The sequence below is a fragment of the Miniopterus natalensis genome, chromosome 6 (genome assembly GCF_054644295.1).
Source record: "Miniopterus natalensis isolate mMinNat1 chromosome 6, mMinNat1.hap1, whole genome shotgun sequence".
Classification (NCBI taxonomy): domain Eukaryota; kingdom Metazoa; phylum Chordata; class Mammalia; order Chiroptera; family Miniopteridae; genus Miniopterus; species Miniopterus natalensis.
Genome location: NC_142086.1, coordinates 74,547,732 through 74,570,280, shown reverse-complemented (window position 1 = coordinate 74,570,280; position 22,549 = coordinate 74,547,732). Strand labels below are relative to the sequence as shown.

The window sequence follows — 22,549 nt, the reverse complement described above, 5'->3', positions numbered from 1 at the left end:
AGTCTGATCAATTACCCTTAGTCTACAAGCTCTGTCTTGCTAAAATAACCTGTTTAAGATTCTTTGGCTGCAAGCAACAGAAATTGATTTTAGTTTATCAGAGTTAACTAGAATTAAATTGAACCAACAGCATTTAATGGAATTAACCAGAATTAAGCTGATTCTAATTAATCATAAAAGTAACATTGTTCTGATTATGAGGGAGTTTAAGCAATGGAAAGAGAGGTTAAAAACCAAACTTCAAAAGGTCAGGAACTAGAGTAACTTCAGCAGAAAGTGTTTCTCTCTCTTTCTTTCTTTCTGTCTTTTTTCTTTTTCTTCCTTCCTTCCTTCCTTCCTTCCTTCCTTCCTTCCTTCCTTCCTTCCTTCCTTCCTTCCTTCCTTCCTTCCTTCCTTCCTTCCTTCCTTCCTTCCTTCCTTCCTTCCTTCCTTTCTTTCTTTCTCTTTCTTTCTTTCTTTCTTTCCCTCCCCCTCTCTCCCCCCCTTCCTCCCTCCCTCCCTCTCTCTTTCTCTCTCTCTTTCTTTCTTCCTTTCTTTCTTCTTTCTTTTTTTCTTTCTCTTTTGGAGGACAGGAACAAATCAACTTCAATGCTTTCAAATGTGTGGTCTGGCTCGAATCATGTACCACCCTTGCCCTGGGAAGAGAGCAAAGCATCTTGATGGACTGTCCCACCAGACTCTGTCCAAGGAAGAACAGGTCTTCCAACACAAATTCATTTTGCTGTTTCATAAAAGATAATGAACATGAATCCAAAGGCAGCAAAAGTCCACACCAGAAATATTTTCTTTGGTCCAGACTCTAGCCATTTTAATGGAAGTTTATAATCCCCAGCTGAACTTAACAATGCCATCTTTGACCTATAGCTCAGGTCCTCTTACGCCACTCCTATTAATGTGTTACTATATGTAGTTAACAGTATTTATTTGTGACCTAAAAAATGACCATGTCACATGGTTTAACTACATATAACTGGATAAGAAGTGGCTCACTTCGTATACACATTTCCTCTAGTTACTGCAAAAGCTCACTTTTCATTTAAAAAATTCTTTGTATTTAACTTTTATAGTTATTTTTCCACTTGGTTGTACAGCAAATAACCTCAAATAATTTTTAAACAGATAATAAGATAGCATGGCCTATTAGACAGAGAGATTTGGATCTTAGTGCCCATTATATGTACTAAAAGTGACCTCAGTGACATTACTTCTGTAAGACTTGGTTTCTTTATCTCTTAAATAGGTACAGCTAATGTTTCTCATCTTACATTGTCCTGAGGATTGAATGAAATTATGCATTTAAAGTCAGCACAGATCCTGACAAAGAGGAAGCATGGAATCAATGTTAGTTATTGTTATTAAATAATGACATTTATAACTTTTTCAATTTGAAAATTCTCATATTAAACCTTCAATAGCCTTGGCTAATCTAAGTTAGACAGTTGAATTTATTTGAGAGGCAGATATTCCCTTTTTTCAAGTAACACCATTTTGGTCGAAAGTGTAAATTATATACACTGCTTCCAGTAATCCTCCTTCAGACTAAGAATACAAATGTTTTGTTTAACAGGAGAATTATTCTAGTCACAAGAGAGGGTCCTTGCAAAACTAGAGAAACATGGAAGACACTTTGTTAGACACTTGTGAGACACTTGTTAGAAAATTGTTTTCTAGTTGAGAGTTTATAGTGGACTAGCTCTGAAAATTATCAGTTGCGGTGAGAGCCGTGTAAGTGCTCTGCCCAATCCTATGCATCCTTTCTTTCTCCTCTACATGTGAAATATTTTTTCTTGCCTCTGCTTATCTAAAAAGCAAAGCCTTTAAAAGTGCTTACATGTAATGTAGTAATAGCATGGCTATGTAGAACTCATAGAGCAGTTGTAAGTCTGCAATAAATTAATGAGTATAGGATGACATTTTATGTATCATAAATCACTTTTTACAAGTAAGGGACTATCATTATTTTAGTTATGTTTATATTTTTCAGGCCAAATGCAATATAGAGCAATAATAGTTAGGAGCATGAACTCTGGAGCCACACTGCCGGAATTCAAATTCCAACTCCACCACCATGAGCAAGAGACTTGCACTTTAAGTGGTTCATTTTCCTTGTCTTGAGTTGAGGGTAATGATAGTGCCTTTCTCGTGTGGTTGCTTTTAGAATTAAATGAGTTCACATATGAAAAGCACTTAGAACAATGTCTGGCACAAAGTAAATGATATAAAATTATTTCCGTTATTATCTTCCTTGTCAAAGTGGATATTTTGAGTTCTACTTTTTATATTTATTTCAGGATTTATAACTACAGCTTGCAGCACACTGATCTTCCTTATTTATAAGTCGTCCTGGAATTATATTGTTGGGTGAATTAGCTATATCTTTATATCTTGTTTTTGCCCCCGTATTATCTGGTCCTTTGGGATAAAGTCATGTTCTCTCCATTTTATTTCTCAAGGGAACTAAGATTCACTCTCCTGTGAATTAAACCTCTCCTACTCTTTTTCACTTACGTATTGGTTTCTGTCAATTATTGTACAGTGTGTATTTTGGCAGAAGAGCATTGAGAGCTGCTGGATTGCATTGAAGGTACTTTTGGTATCAGTTTCCAGTCCAGTTTCCTTGCACAGTGAATAAAAGCTAAGGCTGCTGGGCCAACATGAAAAGGTACTCAGCATCTGATTCTATTAGGGACAAAAGTCCACACCTCAAACTTTCAGTTCTTAGCAAAACAAACTAATCTCTCTCTCTCTCTCTCTCTCTCTCTCTCTCTCACACACACACACACACACACACAACAAAAAGAAGACATAGAACTGAATTTTCAAGTAATTATTTCAAAATATTTTTCTAAAAATCTAGTATGAAGATTTTGCCATTAAGAGGCATATTTATCAAGGTAGAAAAGCATATTATATGTTAACATTTTTAGCTTGTTTAATGACTCTTAAATATTTAGGCATATAACAAGTTTGCCTCCATTTGTACTTTTTTATTGTATTAGAATGTTTTAATTCTTTAATGACAGTTAACCGGGTTATCCTTAATAAAGATAGAATTTGTAGGGAACTAATTTCAGAGAGAAATGTCATGCTACATCTTCATGTTAGAGTTTCCTAAGCATTAGTAAGTGTTTCTATTTATAACAATGATTTTATTCATCCAACAAATATTTATTGAGTTCCAGCTATGTCCAGACACTTACTGATACTGACAGCATAGTAGTGAACAAAACAGTCCAAAAGTTTTTGCTTTGGGGAGCTTATGTTTTAGTGAGGGAGGAAGATAAACAATAGGCATGTAAATATTATATTATAGGATCACTTAGTAATAAGTGCTATGGAGAAAAATAAAGCAGGGAAGGGGAAATAGAGTGCTGGCAGGGAGGGGGTGTTGCTGGTTTGTATGGTAACCAGGATAAGCTGTCATTTGAGCACAGCCTAAAGAAAATGAGGGAGAAAATTTGTAGATATCTGGGCAAAGAGCATTCCAGAAGAGGAATGGTATGTGCAAAGAGTGGGGTAAGTATATTCAAGGAACAAGATGATGGAGGGGAGTAGGCAAGGGGGAGAGAAATAGGAGATGAGGTTAGAAAGGAGTAGTGGGCAACAAGATTCCATGGTCTTGGCAGGAAATTATAAAGACTTTGGCCCTTTCTGAGTGAGATGGGAAGCTACTGGTTTTGAGCAGAGGAGTGACACGATTTGAATCAGAGTAAACAATACCTCTGGCTAATCCTGGATGCATTGAAGGATGGAAATCTGAAAAACCTGAACGGCGGAGTTGGGCAGTGTTTCAATATGGGAGGCATTCGTCCAATCAAGAATCTTTATTTTAGACATTACTTAAGGATAAGCAAAATTTTTCATAAAGGGCCAACAGTTTGTTATCAGAGTGTCAATGACCTATGCCTCCTCAAATTACTTCATGGTGCACCAACATCCTTGTAAGGAGTAATACTTTCCCTGAAAAAGAAACGGTGCTGGGTATAAAAGTTTGGAAATAAAAATTTTCTGACATTCTAAAGCACTACTAGTATATTAAGTTCTTTAATTATTCTGATAGAAGAATAAACTGTAGATACTCTAACTTTTAGAGAACAGATAAGTGCTATCAGAGAATCCACAATATAAAATGTTAATGAAAACACATTAAACATGGATTTTGTAGGAGCATGATTATGAGATTGGAACAGATTTAAATATGAAATTAAAATGCTTGTTGGAGGCATTGGTTTGTCTTCTGTGGCTCTTATAATGTCAATGTCATAATATAGAAAAGATTCAAGTTAAGTCAGTAAAGGGTGAATCACTGGTAGCTGTAATCACTTGCTTGCTTTGTTGGTGAAACTGAATCACTATGGAAGACTTCCAACAAAATCAGAGTTCCCTTTTTCTGCTCAACCTCACCCCTATTCTTTCTTTCAGCATTTTGAAAATAAATACTACTAATAGTTGGTGCTAACATATTCATTTACCACATTTCCTGAAAACCTATCTCTTGAGCAGATTTCAATTTCTCTGGTGTGATTCTAGAGACTGTGGCTCATAGATCCTGCATGTTATTGTCCATTATATGTGAATATTGTGGTGACACTTAAGATAACAATGTGCTAATTAAACTATTTCTAATCACCCCTGTATAGTGGATGTTGACTACCATACAAAGTGTACAAGAATTTCTCAGGCATAGATTTGCTTAGCTGAGCAAACCGAGGCTATCATTTGCCTTGAAAATATAGAATGATTTTAGATACTTATTTACACATCTTTATCAGCATTTTATTCTGCTACTAACTGTGTATCCATGAGCTAACAAATAATTTTTATTAAATTTCTACTGTCTGGCACCGTGCTTGGTGCTTAGAAGAAAAAATAATGAATGGAAGTCCTTGCCCTTAGGGTTATTATATAACCTGGAAAACTATTTTTCTGATAAGATTTAAGATTTTTCTCCTTACTATGTATAATTTAGAAACTCTGTTGAAGGATTAAATTCAATTAGCATTTATGATAATCTATTTTTTCTCAGGACCATTCTAGGTGCAGAGGAGATATAAGGATATCACCTCTGTTCTCACAGAGGTTACTATGACTACTGTGACTACTAGAGGACCACATAGGGCAACTATACTGAAGTTTGAATGGATGATAAGTCTGAATTCTGTGGGCACTCAGAGTGGAACCATTATGGACTTGACTTGGTCAGGAGTCATGAGGACATAGTTCTGGAACTATGGCCTGACCCATGGAAAGTCTGTGGAATACAATAAAAGCATTTGAAAGATTTCATCTATTGAGCATAAAAAACTATAGCTACACTTGGATGTAGTAAAATGGATGGGGTCATATAAGTGCCATAATGAGTAATAAGTGTCTCGATATTATCCTTCCAACTTCCCAGCCTGAAATGAATTGACTGATATATATTTATTTATATATATATATATTTCTTGGTACCAAATCAAATAGCTCTTTTGGCATTGGGGAGTCATTGCAGAAGTTTTATTTGTTACCATTTGTCTCTTTCCTGTGACTTAAAAATATGGAACACAAGCCATCCTGAGCACTTCTAATTTAATAACAACACTTTGCAGAAGCAATTTTGCTCCAAGCTAAGATACAGTACATGAAGCATGATTCTTCTTCCAAGCAGTGCACTTCTCGCAGAAACTGGAGCGAATCCAGGAGAAAAACCCATCACAGTCATCCAGAAACAGAGGCACCCGATGTCCTCTTGATGTTATTATCTGAGTTCCCTGGGAGCATCAACAGTGTCTTCCTCACTTTTGATTCCCTCAGCACTCAGCACTGTATCCAGAAAATAGTATGATGTAAATGTTTGCACAAGTAGTAAGTAAATTTTGATATCTGTGTCAAGAAATCTAGACATCTGGTTTTTTACCCATTAGCTATATCTGATAATTTCCTCTCATGTCATTTGAAGTATAGAATTCTGTCATACTTACTAGTGTAGGAAGTCTTCATAATTTTTTTTGAGTGCCCTACAAAATAAAAGCTGAAATAAAAGTTCTGTTCACAGGATTGATTTTAAATTTTGGATTCCTATCCCTCATACCTTTGAAATATACTAAGGTGGCTGGCTGTTCTGTAAACAGACTCATTCGCTCCAGGGAAGGCGCTAAAGGAAACGGAACTTTCCCTGAACTTGCCTTTTGGTATATTCTGGAATGTCTTTGGGGTGACCTTTAGAATCATGAGGTAAAGAACACTCACCCATGAGGCGAAGAGGGGACTTCAGCGCAGAGAGCCCACAAGCTCTGGCAGTTAGCTACACAGCTTTCTTGCTTCAGGCGACAACCAGGGCTGCTATTCTCTGGCAACTGTATTTGTTATTTGTAGAGCAGATGACCACCCAGAGATTTTCCATATACTTTCTTTAAGAAAAACTTCAGTCAGTAAAATTGTCTTTGTATGAGAATGCCAAATTGTCAGTCAGAAAATCAGTTATTTTGGTAATAGAATTCCATATAGGGATTTCTGATGTTTGAGGAAATTGAATACGTAAAATACACTTCAACCTTAAACTATGTGGGAAGCAATTTACCCTCCTGATGACTGAGAAAAAAATTTCAGATTTCTGCCTTCCTTCAGGACCCTGAGACACCTAATTCGTTATCATTTTACTTATATTTGCATAAAGTACGGGAGGTTACACTGAATCTGTACTAATTCTGTGACACAACCACAAAGAAATGTTCTGTTATAAATTGCCAAGAGCTATTTATAGACTATTTTCCTCTGGAAATATGTGACTGCTTAACCTTTACCCCTATTAGTTAAATACAGGCCTAGCTGGAAGATCATTGAGTAAGCCTGGACTGGAAAAGACCACATTTCTACGTCTTTCCATATTCCTGTCTTCTACATCACAGCCTTAAGACTTGAGGGTGTGGTTATGTAGAAAAAAGACATATGGAAATATTTTGTCTGAACAGTGAGAAAAACGAATAGTGAGTGCAACTGAGAATTGAAAGTAACATCAACAAAAACAACTTTCTCACTTGAGGTGACCACAGAGAAACGGTAACTGAAAGAACAGCTCCTCCGGGTGGCACATTGCTCCCAAAGATACTTCATGTTTTTGTCGTCCTTGATGGTGGAGGCTGAAGATGTGCTCATTTTAAGTAGAACTTGATAGATAGCGGTACTTGTCACCTGTAAGGGACTGTCTCTCCTTAAAGGATTTGCATTTGTGTCTGTCTGGAGCTCTAGAAGTATCATTGGCCTTAAAATGAATTTTGTGGTAGACCCTCTGCTAGTTAAATTTTACTGACAACATCAGTGCTGTAAGTTTGAACCCAGGCCAGTGATGGCTAATTTCCCAGGGAGTTGTTTCCTGTTGATTCATTAGGATTTTCTTTACTTTTTTGTGAGTTCACCTATAGGATGTTTATTATATTCTATCTAAGACATTTACCTTTTCTGGATATGGACATTGATGCTTTTATTTCATAAACAAATGTTTCAGTATGCTTTATTATTCTGTTTTTGGGCCCCATCTTTTCATTTGTAATTTTAGATTCTCAGATACTATTCAAAACAATTTTCTTAAAGCTACTAAGATCTCAGTTTTGGAGATGAATTACTCCTTGTGATCCTCCCAAATTTACAAATCCATTTATGTTTAATCTGCTGGAGAATTTGCATTTTTGGACTTTAGTAAATATTTTAATACGTTACTAATATCTTCTGTGGACATATGTGACTCTATTCACTTTGGTATGATCATGTGTTTTCTTGAAGGTCCTAGACATCATGTGTGTGCTGATGGTATTACTACATGGTATTACTACATAAATCCAATGGGTGAAAATTTTCAGGTTCACTCCCAAAAGTTGCATCTCCAAAACTATGGAAAAGTAAGGAAAGTAATTTGAGAGTATATATCATGAATGACCCCTAAACAATGGGGTTCAGAGAGTTTCTGGGTTGGTGAACACTTTGAGGTGCTAGGAGGGTGGCACACCTGAAGAGAGCATGGCAACTCTGTTCCCCTCCCCCCATGCCTTGAACTATGCCAATATTCCATTTGGCAATTTCTAAGTTTTATCCTTTATAATAAACCAGTAAATGTAAGTTAAGTGTTTTCCTGAGTTCTAGGGGTCATTGTAGTGAATTATTGAACCTGAGGTGAAGCTCTGAGAGGCCATGAATTCGTAGTCAGCTGAGCAGGAACATGAGTAGCCTGGGAACCTCATTTGTGGCTGGCATCTGAAGTGTGACCAGTGTTGTGGGACTAAACCCTTAACCTGTGGGTTCTGAGTTAACTCCAAAGAGTTACTGTCAGAGATAAATGAATTGTTGGATACCGGTTGGTGTTGGACAATTGGAGAATTGCTTGGTTTCAGGAGGAAACCCCCCAAATATCTCTTTACTTCTGTGACATTTTCCAAATGTTTACTGAATTCCCTGACTTAACTGCTGTTTCTCTGCTTGGTTTCTTAGCCTCTTGTCCTATGCCTAAAATTGGCAAGTGATTGAAGGGAAAAAGTTGCTCAAAGAATGTCAGTTCACCTCTCTTGAGATTCTCTTCTCTCTCTAGTCTTGGCCTCCCACAGGCTGGTTCTCTTCAAAGGTTTCCTTTTTCAAACATATTTTGTTGTTTCTTTTATATCTAGCTGTGTAGTAGAAGTGTTAGTTTGCTTCAAGCTACTCCATCATAGCCAGAAGTGGAAGTCTGAGATTAAAAACATTACAGTAATGTCATCTTTATATTATTAAGTAAAAATATTTTCTAAACTGGTTATTTTTATTCAGTTATTCTACAAATATTTGTTCAGTGTCTGTTATGTATAAAGATTCTGCCAAACATCAGCAATGCAGCAGTTTCTTAAATAGACCCGGTTCTGCCTTTCTGGAACTTCAAGTAGGAGAACTGGATGATAAATAATGACAGATTATATACCTATGTGGTCAAAATCTAGGGAACAGCTCTAGTTTGAAAATTTAGACTCTCCAAAATCTAGTTTGGAGAATTACAGCCTTTGTGGTAAGGAAGAGATAACTAAGGAAATTGAAAAGAAGTAACCAGAGGATGGAAGTAAAACTAATAGACTTTCACATAAACTGTAAGAATCGACTCAGGATAATGATATAGTGTTAACTATGCCAAGCGCTGCTGAGAATTATAGAAAGAACCCACAAGTTAAGGGTGTTCGGATTTGGAAAGTGGACCTTAGAAGGAAGAATGCGAGAGGAGTGTGGTCAGAAACCAGGAGTGGCCCAGCCGGGTGTGGCTCAGCGGTTGAGTGTCGACCTAGGATCCAGGTGATCGGGGATCAATTCCCGGTCAGGGCACATGCCCAGGTTGCAGGTTGCGGGCTTGGTCCCCCAGCTGGAGGCATGCAGGAGGCAGCCAATCAATGACTCGCTCATCATTGATGTTTCTATCTCTCTTTCTCCCTCTCCTTTCCTCTCTCTGAAATCAATAAAGGTATATTTTTTAAAAGAAACCAAGAGTGAATGTACTGTGGACAGTGTCAGTTGCCAAACCAGCATCCTCACCTTTTTGCCCTTGATTTTGTTCCATGTTCTTTTGCCACCCCCAACATCCTATACAACTCAAGAGATGCTGACTCTGTCCTCAGCTCCAGGTAAAATTATTCAAAACAAATTGTGGTAATCCCATGTTCCTTACTTATCTCTAATAGTTTAGGAATCCAGACTTAAGTCAATCAATGTATAGCAATCGTTTGGTGACTGTTAATGGTCCAAGGTTGGGCCTCTGACCTTATTTGTCCAATAAAACTGAAGAGAAGAACTTTTACCATTTGGTTGTAAGAGAGGCCCTCCATCTTTCCTGATGGAAATAAATAAGGAAGCATGTTTTCCTAGTTGATGCTGGAAGCTCTATCATAACCAAGAAGGAAATCTGCCAAGGTCAAAGACAATACACAGAGGAAGGAAGAACTCAGTGAATTTCAGAGATATTAAGTTGTAGCCTATGTCATGCATAGAACAACCATCCTCCCCTATTTTGGACTTTCTGATAGTGAGACCATACCTTTCATTATTATTTAAACCCAAGTCATCCTCATATAAATAACAGAGATGAAGATGTAGAGTCAATATATTTAGACATTTCTCTCAGGGTAATTAGCTATGAAGAAAAATAAAGAATGGTATGGGTGGTGGAATGCCAAAGGGAAGAAGAAAATGTTAGATGAGACAGAGAAGATAATTGAACAAAGTCCATGAGTAGGTGAGATGAGAGAGCTCCAAAGCACATGGGACTAGAAAAGATGATTCCTCAATTAAAGCAGGAGAGTAAAAGAATAGATGAATGGCAAGGCAGATGGTTCTGCATATTTAATTAGGAAAATCAAGAAAGATTTTGCTCTTAAATAGTTACTATTTTTTCAATGAAGTGAGATAACATGTCTGTAGGAAGATGGAGCTGTCATGGGATGGTGGTTCTAGGAGCTTGAAGAAGTTAGGAAATAGTAATTACAGTAGTTATAGTAGATTGAATTAATGTCTCAGATTCCTCACTGCTTCCTGTATCCACATTCTTTGTCATGTAACTTTGCATTTATTCCCACAGAAGGGGAAGATAAAATATCTACCTTCTGACTCTGGATATGACTGTATGAAGTTTCTGTGATTATATACGAGTTGTGAGCTTAGATCCCAAAAGGCCTTGCATATTGATGCTTGATTTCTTGTTTTGCTACTGCTTCCATAAGAGCATGTCTGGGATGGCTCGCTGGTTCTAGAAGGGAGATGAGAGACCTGTGGAGCAGAGTTGCCACAGGTGAGCTGCTCCAACTAGGTCTCGCCTACATGAGACAATCCCCAATTGATTCACGGATTTTGTATTTCTTTTGAGGTAGTAATGGGGAACTTATACACTGGGAAAATAAGCTTATTAGGGAAACACTACTACAGCTATTTGAACGCCCAGTTAAGGCTGGAGATAATGAATTAATAATGCTATTAGTCTGTCCAGTTGGAGAACTTTTTCCTGCAGAGCAGAGCTTCAGGGTACAAGGAAATAGAAGGTGGATGAATTGGAAAGTGACAAGAGGAGGGTGGTTAATGGATATTGAGAAATTGGAGATGTTAGTGGGTCAGATAATGTACTGACATTTAAAATAATGTAGTGGTGGGAACATTTGAAAAAGTGGTAATGAATTTGAATGATTTAGGTAGAGGAGAAGCTCCAAGGACTGAGGAAGTGTAGGCACTGAATGGTTAGTAATGGCCAATCTATGAGATTATCAAGTCACTCAGGATGCTTGGCAGGAGCTGCAGTAGAGGAGGAGACTCTAAGTGTGCACAGGAGCACTGGAAATACTTCGGAATTTTTGTTAGTGCTCTGTGTTTTGTCTGTAGCTCCTACTATTATCAAGATACACTTCTGAATTATTTTAAACAGTAGGAATCCTTGCTAACCAAAATTATTCATAGCTAGCCTTCAGTGGCCCAATGTTATATCCACATGGAACTTCAATAGGGTTGCATATTTGTATGTTTAACAATAATTTATTGAGTTCTCAGTGGGGAAAAAAGCTAAGAAATTACTTCTGATGATAAAAGTTAACCTTTTCTTAGCACTGGAGGGTCATGTGGCTGTATAAAATTTATAACCTTCACTTAGTAATTCAACACAGGCTGGAACAATACCCAACTCAACATTCTTCTGAATTATATGATAGTCCTTGGCCTTTAAAATTCTCAAGGGGTGAACTTTCAAAGGCTTTGTTACATATAAAATATATTTTTCTAGGTAAATGCCTCCTTGGAGGATTAGATTCTACAAAGGGAATTTCTGAAGTAACTGAAAGTTAAGCTTTTTAAGCAAAACACGCTTCTATTTTAACCATATTTGATGGAAACATTTATAAAAGGAAATATACTATATCACTTATATAATATAGTCACACTTATGTCTGTACATCATAATTATGAACATCAATTAGGTAACTGAGCTGTAGTATAGTGTGACTCTGAGGACAGTTGAATGGATTGTGTTTAGTTTCCTCATTTACTGTCAAAATGTCTGATTTCACTGCTCATTGTACATATCTACCTCTCATAGCCCTCTTTTTATTCCTATTTTTTTCTTCTAATTTATTTAAGGACTGGGGAATCAGATAGCCAAATTTATTTAATTACATTTAAAATAAAGATAAATAGGCTCTAAGTACCTGAAATAATTTACTCTTACAATATTTGTTAGGAATATTTCACCTTCTAAAGGGCCTTTTGTAGGTTCTGAACACTTGAAGTTACCATTACATGACTTCAATATCAGCAATATATTACTATAACTTTTATAAAGACTTTAATTTAAACTTTTTTTTCTATGTAGACTTAAGATGAATAGAATTGCTATTACTCTTAAGCAATTGAATCTTCATAGCTTAGTTAGATAATCATAGCCTCATAAAATTTTTCAGTTGAAAAAGGCCTTAGAGAACATTGTTCCGAGGTTAGGTTTAATATCTTACTGTCAAAACATATTTTGAAAGAGTCATCTATAAAGGATATTGAATATCTTGCTCCAAGAATGAGGGATATTAAAATGTTTGATATGAATCTGTTACTCAACCTGATTTTCATGATGATTCTTGACCAGAAATTGAAACTAGAGTTTCCTAATATTGAAACTAAGTATAGTTTTTATACTACATTGATTTAAAACTTATCTTCATAATCTTTAATAAAACTATCTTGAAACATTACTACGATGAATAAGAAAAATATTCCTTCAACTCACACGTGAATTTATTCAATATTAGTTTATAATTATGAGCATAAAAATGAGTCATTAAGTATTTAATGTTAATGACAGAAATATAAATCCTAAATTTAGAAGGCATAGTCAAATTTGTTAACAATAAAATTGCTTTATATTTAATTTAGAAAATAATTTTAACATCATAATAATATTCAAGATGAGCCACTGAACTTTAAAGAAAGAAATACCTCAGTGATGAGGTCCAATTACAGACTTACGGAAATTTGAAATCATCTAATCTTTGGAGAAATTGAATCTTAGAAGGTTGAAGTGAAATTGTCCATGGTTACACAGGGAATTCATTCATTCATTCATTCATTCATTCATTCATTCATTCATTCATTCATTCCTCACACATTTGTTGTGTATCTAGTGTGTGCCAGGAAGCATGTAAGACCTTTGGATCACACAATGTTTAAAATATTTCCAGGAAGTTCATAATCTAATGGCAAAAATGAGGCTGGATCCCAACATCAGAACTAAACTGGTGTTTAAGTCTTGGCTTCTTTCTAGTACACCTTCACACCTCATTTACTTGTATCAACAGTTAAAAGACCTTGATTCTATTCTGAGGACCCTAACTTTAGACAAATTATTTTCAGATTTTTAGGACCTATTTTCTCCATTTTAGCCTAAAAATACAAGTGTCTTAGTATATCTCTCTGGGCTTCTTTAATAACAACAAATATAATATGTATGAAAATTAATTACACACACACATATATATGTATATATAAAGATTTATCATATGGAATTGACTCACATGATTGTGGAGACTTGGAGAGTCAAAATCTGATGGGCTAGCAGGCTGGAGACACGGGAAAGAGTGGCAATGTGAATGCAAAGACAGTCTGTCATAGAACCACGAAGAGCCAGTGTTACAGATGAATTTTGAAAGGAGTCTTCTCAAGAATTCCCTCTTTCTTGGGTATGTCAGCCTTTTGTTCTATTCATGCCATCAACTAGTTAGATGAAGCTCACCCACATTATGGAGGGCAAACTGCCTTACTTACCAGTTTAAATGTAAATCTCATCCAAAAACACTTACAGAAACATCCAGTATAATGTTTGACCAAAATCTGGGTACTGTGCTCCAGGCAAGCTTACATGTAAAATTACCCATTGTACTTAATGCTGATTAATAAATGTTAATAACCTGGGTCCTACTCTAATTTAGTTTGAAATAAATATAGGAGAAATTGCTTTACTCCCTCAGGACATTTTTTTTCCATCTGGAAATTAAATGTTGTGAATAGACAATTTGTAATATGTTTAGGTATTATATTCTGTTCATCTTTGAGCCTGAATTAAAACTAATCAGAATTAATGAGAATTTGATTTAGTATTAAGAAAATAATCATACAATTTATTCATTCAACAAATATTAATTTAAAGAATAAATTAATTTAGTGCATCTTCTCTTAGGTGCCACCTCAAGCATTATTCCATATTATGGATTCAAATTAAACTTTTAAGACAGTTTTGGTTTCTAAACGTGAAAGTTTCAAAACTTGAGATTTCATGGATGCTCATTTCCAGTTTATTTATATTTGCTGACCAACCATATTTTATTTCATTAATCTTAACTAGAGTTGTAAATATATTCAATTCATATTTTAATTAATCAACACATTTAATAAACCAGCCAATCAAATATCTACCATGCACAAGCTATTTGACCAAGCAGTTTATAGTCTTGAAATGTGCCTCTGATATATTCCTCTATTGGGGATCCCTCAAGGGGATCCTTTTTATTACCTTGGATCAAACAATCTTTTATGAAAGAAAAAGGGCAGAAAATGCCATTTGCCTTAAGGAAATAACTTTAAAGGAGGTTTAAAAAATTTTCCAGAAGAGCAGAGCTATGAAGTGCTATGCATAATACATGCTCATCTGTATGATGCAATATTAATAAAGTACAAACATTTTCATGTCTGAAATCAGGCCAGATTCCTGAGCAGCTTTGAAGGGTGATAATCAAGCATTTATTTTTTCTAACTTTATTTAAAATTATAATGCTATGAGCTCAATGGCAATGCTCATAAAACCAAAGAGTTTTTGTTCTGGCTCCTTCACTTACTAGCTACATGCCTGGGTTATATTTTTACTTCTCCTGGGCCTTAGAACAGAATGGATTTTCTGGCTGTAAAATGGAGATAAAGGTGAAAACCTTAATGAAAGCAAAATGCCCACTCAACACACCAAGGATCCTAAGCCAGTCAAATTCAAGGAACATAGCTTCCAGTCAGGGCTGCCTTAGAGATCACGATGGCAGGCGTTTACACCAGCAGAGGGCTATGGCCAATTACATGTTTTAGGAAATGAGCATTATAACTAGAAGCTTGTATTAAATGTAATTTTAGGGTTCTGATTATATATGAAATTCAGTAGTCTCAGCCATTAAATAAAAATTTTCACATACAAAAGTAAAGTTACCAAGAAAACTAAATTTGATCTATACAGTATTAAGCTTTTGAATATCTTCTTTTGTAGAGTCACAAGAATACTCCCTAACTACTTTGTTTCATGTCTTAAAAAAAAAAAAAAAAAAAAAAAGGTGGCAGGGAGAGCTCTTCTCGGTTATTTATGACAATTTAAAAATACATTTTTGTTTAATATATCTAAATTGTTCATTTTCATCCCTAAGACAGTCAGCAATTTCATCTGTTTTCTTCTAATTGTGTAACCTCCTTGAAGGAAGTTGTGTCATTAATTAATTGATGCATTGACTGACTGATTGATTTCCTCTTTCATTCATTCTTTAAACAAATATTTGTCCAAGTCATTAAATGGCATACCCCGTATTCTGGATCCTGTCTCTCCTTTTAACCACCATTTATTTAAATATACCTTTTAAGCTTCATCCCTGCTGTCAGTCGTGTCCATCTAAGATCCTTCTAAAATGCACATCTGGCTCAGCACTCTGGGTCCTGCTGCCTGGCACTTTGCTTCTCATATGTTACTACACACACACACACACACACACACACGCGCACACACATTGCTTTTCACTCTCCTAACTCCTTGCTTTGCTCACAGCCTTTGTTGTGCTGTACCAGCCCTTACACTCTCCTTTCCTTGGCCACTTGGACCTATCCTACACACCCCTAGGAATGTGCCTCTCCTCCGAGTGGCCCCAGATTTCTTTATTCTTTTACTTATTGTATTGGACTGAAAGTATCATTTCTATGGTCTTGTCTGTTCTTGTCGCAGTCTATCCTTCTTCCTGTGCAATCCTATTCAATCCCAGTGTTCATAATGCGGTCCTTAATGCAGTGATCCTGTTAGCTAGCCAGGTTCTGTATTCTCATCTGAGCTCTGGCCTCTGATCTTTCCTTTCACAAATACTCTTCCTTCACCATTCCCATCAGAGGAAGCAACACCATTTGTTCATCAACAAAAATAACATGGTCTTGAGTGATTACTCCATGCAAGGGACTCTACTAGGCCTACAGTGGGAATAGGAAAGACATGGCCCCTCCTTTCGGGGAATTAGTGTTCCAGCAGGTAAGAGATCTTAAACAACTAATTCTCATTTCTTTCATCATAATTATATGTAGCATGTATTTCTGACATTCTTAGTTATGGTCAAACAGAAAGGTTAATTTATTCATTTATATGCATAGACATACGAGTAGCTGACTCCAAGAGCTGGTATCCTTAGAGCTGTGATTTCGGCTGCTGGTGGTGTTGACATCCTGGAGTCTGGCTTGCCCATGTGGCCAGTGAATCATTGGTAGGTGATCCATCTGAGCTCAAAAAAGCTTGGGGTATAGTTCACTCCTCTTACCCTATCATGCTGGAGGACCCAGTGTGTGTGTGTGTGTGTGTGTGTGTGTGTGTGTGTGTGTGTGTGTGTGTGTGTGAGTGTGTGTGTGGTGTGACGGGCAGTTGGTGGTTTGGGGCATGCTTTAACTCTGGTTTCCAGGAGGAACTTAAAACTCCCTGCTCCTTCAACATTGTCTCTGGGAGAAGGAAGAAAGTTTGGGGATGATGGTCATCACTGTGCCATTCACCCTTTATTATGACACTGCCCACACTCCAGTTGGACAGGGACACATTTGTAGTACTCGCTCAACAAACTCTGGCTGATGAACTGTACACATTTCTCCATTGCTACAGAGTCCAACTTTAGAGTCATATGAAGAGAAAGATGGGCAAGCTGGAACTATGCCAGAGTCCTAGATTCTCTAATGATCTTCCAAACACTTTTCCTCATTCTGTCTCTGGCTGCTCTAAATTTCTTTCAGTTCCTGGGACATACTGCACTCCCTTTACCACAGCACTTGTGCAGACGCTGGACCCTCTGCCCCAAATTTTCTTCTTAAACTCACCACACTCCCCCTTCTTAACCATGTTTATTCTTCAGCAACTCAAGTGTCATTCCTTATAGAACTTATTTTTATGTAATTTACAAAAGTCTGCCTCCTGCTCTTATCCTTGGTGTTAGCAGTTGAGAGCCCTCAGCAATAGAAGGGACACCAGAAGCTATAATATATAGATATATATGTGTATATATACATATGTTGATATAATTATATATATTTATAAGAATATATAGGGAATACCTATATATATTCATAAGAAAAAATTGACTTTCCTGTTTGCTCATAACTGAGTCAAGAATTTCAGTAATATGTGCTACATATAATTTAGAAGGCTGGGACACATTTGTGCTAATAATTGAATATCAGTGGTGCTGCAAAGAGTAGATAATAAATACTTGCTGAGTAAATAAATAAATGAATATTAGCCTTAAGGAGTTTTGACTAAGGAAGAGATAGATAGTAGCTTTACTGTCACAAAATATACATTTATATGCAGAAGCCCTGTAGATCAAGTTTATCACAGCCGCAGTGAGCAGTTCTCTTCGCCCCGGGAAGAAATGCAACTCAGGGAAACCCACCCTTATAGTTCTGATGAATGATGCTCTGGTCATTAGATCAAAGCCCAAGCCTCAAAAAGCAGTGTGACAAATAACCATTAGATGCTCTAGTAAAATATGCACTACATTCTTTTTTTTTTTACATGAAAAAAGTGGCTTTGGTCACAATTTCCATTGTGGCTTTTGTTTTCACTTTAAGACAGCCCAGATGTTTGAAACAATGCCAACTTTTTAATAATGATGAAGTCAGAAGCTGCCACATGGAAACATTTGGGTAATGAATCTGGGCTTATTAAGAATCTATCACAAGACTTTGTAAAAAACATATCTTTAAATGGACTATCTACACTAAATTTAAAAGAGAATACCTCAGCTCTTACTTACTAATTTAATGCATTCAGGTAAAGCTGTTATCTTATGACAAACGCATCTGTCTTCCTGCTCTCCTACGCCCACGGCAAACAGTGCCAGTGTGAATTACCCATAAGTCTGTGTTCATTCTGAACTCATTAAACTTGGGAACACTGCCATTTCATCTTAACTGTCCTGAGGATGCTGAATTATAGCAAGATAGTAGGGACCTGGGCTTTAAGCTAATAAAACTATCATTCTCTTCCCATCTTGTCTGTCTCAGCCTGACTTCAGACAGGACCATACCCGAGCAATACCATCGCAGGAATACCTTGTTCCCTTAAAGACACTCATAGGAGGTGATTACACAACATTTAAAAATATGCTTTTAAATGAGTATTATCCTGAGACCAGAGACAGAGATTATTCTTGTTCTTAGGTAATCGATCTCTAAATAAGCAGCAAGTATATACTAACATCATATTAAACTACCCTTGACCATCTATTTTCCACCAGAATGAATCTAGTTCTTTTGCAGTGTTTTGATGATTTTCAGGTGTCAGGGTACCTGCAGTTACTTGACTGAATCAGTGTTTTTTAAGCATCTACTGATAAACAGGGTTTTTCCTGTTGGAGTAATGCAGAGTAAAGCTGGACATTATATGATTTAGGTCGATCGATAGAAACCTCTGAACACCAAGCAACTCAGTATATGAACAGATAAGCAGAGGATTCTAACCTGCCAGAGCTCACCATAGTAGATACAAGTATAGGAGCTGCCTTTTTAATTTCCTTCTTTCCCCATCCCAGCTCCTTAGAATTGAAATGTGATGTCTAGCTGGGGAATGTGTCCTTCCCCCCAGAGAAGCCCTGGTCTCCTATCCCCTATCTCCTTTGTCTCTACTGTTAGGATGTGCACACTCTCACAGTCACACTCCCCACATACACACATGCACATGTGAACGCACAAATAAATAGTGGAGCTTGAGAAGGCAAGAAGAATCGAAAGAGTAGTTGTTCCCCACCAAAATTTGGAGCAAGTTGGATCCTTTATAATTTTTTGAGCATGGGAGTAATAGTATTTTTATGTGGCTTTAGCAGCAAGTCCATATGGCAGTGAAAGCTGTGTTGTGCTTGCCAGATTAATTTATCAACTCTAGGCAGAGTTTATTGATGTCTTCTGTGTAGGGGGTAGAAATGAGAACAGGCAGATTTTTCTGGAAGTGGCATCACAGAACCAGGAATGAGTGAAGAAGGGTATTTTCTAACTGATGTGATGGAGAGATGGATGGGAGTTGAGAGACAGGAAGAGGCTCAGATGTTTCTTAGTTTGGGTAAAAGAAGGGGAGGTGACTCATGGGGGTAGAGAGTAAAGGGCATTTAGGCATGCTAGTTTACAATCACACTGTCTGTCCAAGCAGAGAAGCTGTGTGGGCAGCTAGAGATGGATGATTGAAACTCAGGAGAGGAAGGGCAGAAAAATGAGGGTTTAAATCCAGAGCTGTGGGATCTTTTGTATCAATTTCAGTGTCTTATTCATTTCAAGGGTCCACTACCGCTCTTTGTTCTTACCTTTTTCCCATTGTTCATTAGATAGAAAGAATTGAATTTTTCTTCATTCTGGTACTAATTATGCCTTGATTGGACGGTTACAGTACCATGTAATTTCCTCTCTTAACTTGTTTTTACCTTGTTCTAGTATGTCATACATGACTTTCCAATCCTTGATTTTCCAAATAGCTCTGTACAAATAGTGTTTCTGGTTCCCTGTTGCTTACAGAATCTAGGCCAGACTTCTCTTAGCCTGGCTTTTTAGCTCCAGTCCATTATTTGCAACCTAATAGTTCACTATTCTCCTCTATGAACCCTGTGCTGTAGTAGATCGATCTACTCACCAACCCTCACACATACTTGATAACTCTTTCTCTCTGTGTTCTGCTTATGCTGGTCTGGATGCCATTTCTAAGTCAGACGCCCAAGTCCTAAGCATAGGCTAAATGCTGCTTCTACCATAATTGCCCCCACTGAAGAGAATCCTTTCTTCCTCAGTTATTTGACATTTCATTTGCATCTCTTATGCCACTAATCTCATTTTATCTTAGAGTTATTTAATGATCTTCCTTGTCTCTCTAAGAAAAACCTTTAGGTTGCTTGAAGACAAGAACTATTTCTGTAAGAATTCTGAATTTGTTTGGCATCTGCTATCATGTTTTGCACATAGCGGTACTCAATAGTTGTTAAAATAAATATGCTTTTTCCTAATTGTATTAGATTTCCAATTTTTAGTTTTTGTTCTTTGGTTGTAAGCAAGAAAAAAGAACTGTGCTTAACTTATGCCAAAAAACATTATTAGAAATCTGTGATGCAACTCACAATAATGAAGGAAAAGTTGAAAAACCATTTGCCCCAAAGCAAAGAAAACAGGATTCCCCAGGGATTTAGAGAGTAAGAATTAAGGGAAAATCTTCTTGGTGTGTTACAATTGATACAAACCAGCTCAAACAGTTTTCCTTTTCTTAACATCATTCTGGTCAAGATTGAAATTCCCTGAAGACTATAGGCTTTGACTGAGCCACATATCAGGAGTGGGTGGGACACCTTAGCTGACAGTTCTGGTGAGACTTCATGAAGTGAAGACTGGGTTACTTCCCAAAGCAAAAGCAGAAAGAACAGATTCACAGCAGGTAAAAATAACAGACTCCAAAACATCCATTTCAGAAAAGCTTGTGTTCATATATTCATGCATTTTTTGAACCAAAATGTATTGGTTGCCTGTTCTACCAATCGCTCAGGCTACAAATATGAATAAATTGTAATCCATATCTTTCTTTAAAGGGTTTTCAGTATAGTTTACAGTATGTTTTTATTCCTTTCCCAATTCATTTGTTTTATTAAAGTGAATGGTTAAACAAAAGTCCAAGTCTCTGGGGAGCTTTTCATTATATCATACCTCTCTCCTGCTCTATGTGATTTCAGCGACAGGCGAATGACCCATCCAGCATCATGGTCTCTCAGTTCATTGAATTCCTCATCAATAATAAGTGTGGTAGGAGACAAAAAATCAGAAGGTCTATGGAGACAGATTATTTAGAGTCTTAGAGGCTTTGGTAAGAAATTCAGATTTTATTCAAAGTGTGATTGAGAGCAACTGAGGGAATCTGAATTCAGAGCAGGGCACTCTGGCTAGTATGTAAAGGTGGCATTATGGAAAGACCAGGGAGACAAGAGTGGGAGTGAGACGTCTGTTAGCAGATGTTGCAAGTGTCAGTAGAGTCGGCTGTGGAGCTAATAAGACTGGCTTATGGAGTACATACGGGGATAAGGGAGGAATCACAAATGATCTCTGGATATATGGAGATACCATTTTCTACAATCCTTATTTTCATTTAAATTACTTTCAATATGCCGAGTCTTCTATCTCACTTCAACCACCGATCTATTATTTTCCTATCAGTTCTATCCTGTATTCCTTCCCTTCCTTATAAAGTTTGGATCAATTGTTCATTATTTCTGCCACACTTATGAACATCTCCAAACCCTTGCCTCATTCTCCTACCATTGCACCTGTCTGGCGAAGCATTCACCAAACTGCCCACCTGTTACGATACCTTGGACTGTGAAAATATCACAACGAACCTTATTCAGGGCGCAATTAAGTTGACCTCCAGTCCCAGCTCAAACATTGGCAGTTCTGCCCATTCTCCATCAATCCCGGCTTCTCTTCCTCATCTGGACTGTTCGGAACCAACCTCTGGCTCTTCTGCCTTCCTGTGCCTGGTTGTCAGTGTACGGCCACCCAGTTCACGGGGAAAACACATTGGAGAAGGGATCTCATTTGCCTTCCTGCTACAAGGTTTGCACACTTACTTGTGTCTGTACCTTTGCCATTTCTCTTTGACTTCTGAGTAACTAGAAGGCGGCTCACCCTCTCGCATGGGTTCTTCTTTCCATCTGAGCTCTGGCTCTGTCCTCTGTAACCTCACTTCATTAATTACATGATTTCTCTCTTTTTTTTGTCAACTTCTTTTCTTCTTGCTTCTTGCGGTGAAGACTTAGAGGACCAGCAGCCTCTTCCTTAAAACCAATATTGCAAATACAAACAACCAACCTAGCCTCACTCATTCCACCTCGTCAGCCCTTCCTGCTCCGTCAGCACCTCCCCCAAACCTCCTTTCCGTCCAGCCAGACCTATAGGAACAGCCACCTGCATTACTTCTCTGATGATTCGCATTCCTCACTCTTGTTCACCCACAGGCTGGCTCCCCCTCAGGCTGCTCTAATGAAAATGTTCATGAAAAATGGAACACACACACACACTTGGGTGTTGACATTCCTGGGGATGCTTCCATCTCATTTGGTTTAAACCCTCTTCAGCATTTGACACTAGATAGTGTCGTCTTTTCTTGGCTAATGCGTCACCATGCTTTACTTTCCTGGTGCTCCTGCTGCCTCTCTGACTTGTTTGCTCTTCTCTCTCCCTTCCTTCTCTCCCTCTCTCCCTCCTTTCCCTTCCTCCTTCCTTCCTTCCCTCCCTCCCTCCCTCCCCCCCTTCC

At 37.4% G+C, this 22,549-nt stretch overlaps 1 long non-coding RNA gene across 6 annotated transcripts in view; it reads left to right on the top strand.

Moving 5' to 3' along the window:
- LOC148092950 (uncharacterized) overlaps positions 1–22,549 on the top strand; it is a 213,575-nt gene that overhangs the window by 121,137 nt on the left and 69,889 nt on the right. For 2 of the 6 annotated variants that reach the window (XR_015714686.1, XR_015714682.1), the window contains exon 2: positions 2,292–2,361. The exons of 3 other annotated variants lie outside the window; for them this stretch is intronic. This is a non-coding gene — a long non-coding RNA (uncharacterized LOC148092950). Of the gene's footprint in view, positions 1–1,272; positions 1,342–2,291; positions 2,362–22,549 lie in introns of those variants that run through there. One more of the 6 variants, XR_015714683.1, reaches the window with a different exon arrangement.